Source organism: Palaemon carinicauda, chromosome 4, assembly GCF_036898095.1.
Source record: "Palaemon carinicauda isolate YSFRI2023 chromosome 4, ASM3689809v2, whole genome shotgun sequence".
Taxonomy (NCBI): Eukaryota; Metazoa; Arthropoda; class Malacostraca; order Decapoda; family Palaemonidae; genus Palaemon; species Palaemon carinicauda.
The window spans coordinates 192,361,590-192,365,461 of NC_090728.1; positions in this window are offsets into that span (position 1 = coordinate 192,361,590).

Here is a 3,872-nt window from a genome sequence, read left to right on the forward strand (position 1 = left end):
TCCCACAAAAATTATCGTTCTTTTTGCTTTCGATAATAATTTCGACTGGTTTCTTCTGCGTTGATGAAATATCTGATATTTTAACAATTAAGGATTATTATTATTATTATTATTATTATTATTATTATTATTATTATTATTATAATTATCATTATTATAACATAAAAAGTCTATTAGTCTTCTAACTGGGGCCTCTAAGTAGACAGTGTATTGGAAACCTTCAGTTGGTTATTATTATTATTATTATTATTATTATTATTATTATTATTAATATTATTATTATTATTATTATTATTATTATTATTCTAACATGAAAAGTCTATTAGTCTCCAAACTGGGGCCTCTAAGTAGACAGTGTATTGGAAACCTTCAGTTGGTTATTATTATTATTATTATTATTATTATTATTATTATTATTATTATTATTATTATTACAAGCTAAGCTACAACCCTAGTTGGAAAAGCAGGATGCTATCAGCCCAAAGGGCTCCATCAGGGAAAAATATCCCAATGAGTAAAGGAAACAACAAAATATACTACAAAAGAAGTAATGAATAATCAAAACAAAATATTTAGGCACAGTAACAACATTCATATTAAAACAAAATATGCCCTATCAAAAATATGTCAATAAAAATAGCCCATCGTAAGCTATATATCATAAAAAGGTTATTACAATTTCAAAAAAAAAAAAATTCATGTACATCAACTTCATATCCTCAAATATAAAACTCTTCCCCTGACAGAGGAAAAAAATCATTAAATTCTCTCTCTTCCCATTTTTTCGCCGAATTTCAACACGGCCTCATCTTACCGGGCAAGGCAGCTTTAAAACTCTACATGTCACTACGCGCTTTCGCTCTCCTGTCAGTATTGTCACATTTTTCCTATATCCTTCTAAAAGCGCATCGTAAGCTGGCCATATGAAGAATCATTTGATACAGTTAACCCTGTTGAAACCACTGATGTAAACAGATTACTAGACTGCGCCTTTAAAGTGTGATTGATTTTCGATGGCCGCCATATTTGTAAGAGCAACAGCCCAGGTGGAGTGGAGGTGGTCAAAATCACGAACTTGGGGCGGTGCAAAATATATGTTTTTTGCGGTGTTTTAAGGGTATTAAGCATATACTATTTATTCACAATATTGTTATTAATATCATTGCTAGTGTACGCTAGCCGTCAAAAATGGAGGCTAAATATTTGGATATATATGCACAAACACGCTCTCCGTTCTTAATGGGGTATGAGTACTCCCTCTCCCCCAACCAAAGGAAGAAGAGAGGGTTAGGCGTGACTGGAAAGAATATATATATATATATATATAAATATATATATATATATATATATATGTATATGTATATATATACATATATATATATATATATATATACGTATATATTACATATATATATAAATATATATATATATTTATATATATATATATATATGTTTATATGAGTGTGTACATACATACATACATATACTTTATATACATACACATATATAAATATATACATATATGTATATATATATATATATATATATATTTATTTATATATATATATATATATATATATACCCAGACACTCTCTTCCTTATATAGAGGAGATTATCAATTGCTAGGCTACAACCCTAGTTGGAAGAGCAGGATGCTATAAGCCCAAGGGCTCCAACAGGGAAAAATAGCCCTGACTGGATTTTAGTTATAAATTTGAGACATATGTCTAGGTTCTGGAGCTGGGGAGACCATGCAGGGCCTATATGATAAATTATTATTATTATTATTATTATTATTATTATTATTACTTGCTAAGCTACAACCCTAGTCGAAAAAGCAAGATGCTATAAACCCGAGGGTTCCACCAGGGAAAATAACCCAGTGAGGAAAGGAAATAATGAAAATACAAGAAAAGTAATTAATTAGAATATTCTAAAACCAGCAAAAGAGTTAAAATAAATATTTCACATATAAATTATAAAAATTTAAAAAAAAAACAAGAGGAAGAGAAATAAGATAGAATAGTGTGCCTGAGTGTTTCCTCAAGCAGGAGAACTCTACCCCAAGACAGTGAAAGACTATATATATATATATATATGTGTGTGTGTGTGTGTGTGTGTGTGTGTGTGTTTCTTCAAAAAGGCCCATAAAAGTAACAAAGGAAATATAAATAAATCACTATATTTCGACCAATACACATTGACCCTCTTACACCTTACACATTGAAGAGGACCAATGTGTATTGGTCGAAATACAGTGATTTATATATACTTCCTTTGTCTCTTATATGGTCCTTTTTGAAGAAAGATGTTAAACTGTTCGATTACAGTTATAATATATATATATATATATATATATATATTATCATCATCCATATACCAAGGCCCTTCCCCGAATTTTGGGGGGTAACCGTCATCAAACATTCCTCCCAGCCTGACAAGGGACTCAACCGAGTTCGGCTGGTACTGCTAGGGTGTCACAGCCCACCCTCCCACATTATCCACCACAGATGAAGCTTCATAATGCTGAATCCCCTACTGCTGCTTCCTCCGCGGTCATCTAAGGCACCGGAGGAAGCAGCAGGGCCTACCGGAACTGCGTCACAATCGCTCGCCATTCATTCCTATTTCTAGCACGCTCTCTTGCCTCTCTCACATCTATCCTCCTATCACCCAGAGCTTTCTTCACACCATCCATCCACCCAAACCTTGGCCTTCCTCTTGTACTTCTCCCATCAACTCTTGCATTCATCACCTTCTTTAGCAGACAGCCATTTTCCATTCTCTCAACATGGCCAAACCACCATCAACACATTCATATCCACTCTCTAGCTGCTAACTCATTTCTTACACCCGTTCTCACCCTCACTACTTCGTTCCCAACCCTATCTACTCGAGATACACCAGCCATACTCCTCAGACACTACTTCATCTCAAACACATTCAATTTCAGTCTCTCCGTCACTTTCATTCCCCAAAACTCCGATCCATACATCACAGTTGGTACAATCACTCTCTCATATAGAACTCTCTTTACATTCATGCCCAACCCTCTATTTTTTACTACTCCCTTAACTGCCCCCAACACTTTGCAACCTTCATTCACACTCTGACGTACATCTGTTTCCACTCCACCATTTGCTGCAACAACAGACCCCATGTACTTAAACTGATCCATATATATTATATATAAAGATATATATATATATATATATATATATATATATATATATATATTATATATTATATATATATATATATGAATACATATCACTAACACTCGTTATTTCAATCAATGTAAATATCACCCACGAATGGCATTTAATACCGAATTCTATCTTGGGAATATATATCCACTTGGAATTCCTTTTATGGTAACAGCTTCTGGCCGGGTAGAGATTCGAACCCCTTCCTATTCGGCCGGAACCCATGCCTGCGAGAACTCTACGAACTGATGCTGATGGCTCAGTTGGTAAAGTCCTCGCAGGCATGGTTTTCCGGCCGAATAGGTAGGGGTTCGAATCTCTACCCGGCCAGAAGCTGTTACCATAAAATGAATTCCAAGTGGATATATATTCCAAAGATAGAATTACGTGATTACGTATATATATATATATATATATATATACACACACATATATATATATATATATATATACACAGACACTTCTTTATTTTATTGGGGGCATGCACCCTAACAGATCTTCATCCAGTGAAGAAAAAAATAATAATAATTCCAATAATATATGTATATACTCTAAATTACACTCAAAAGAACATTGCATATTCATACACTTTAAAGTTGAATACCCACTGTGATACAGCACTAGCACTAACAATCTGCATTGCATATGCATGAAATAAATCATTGC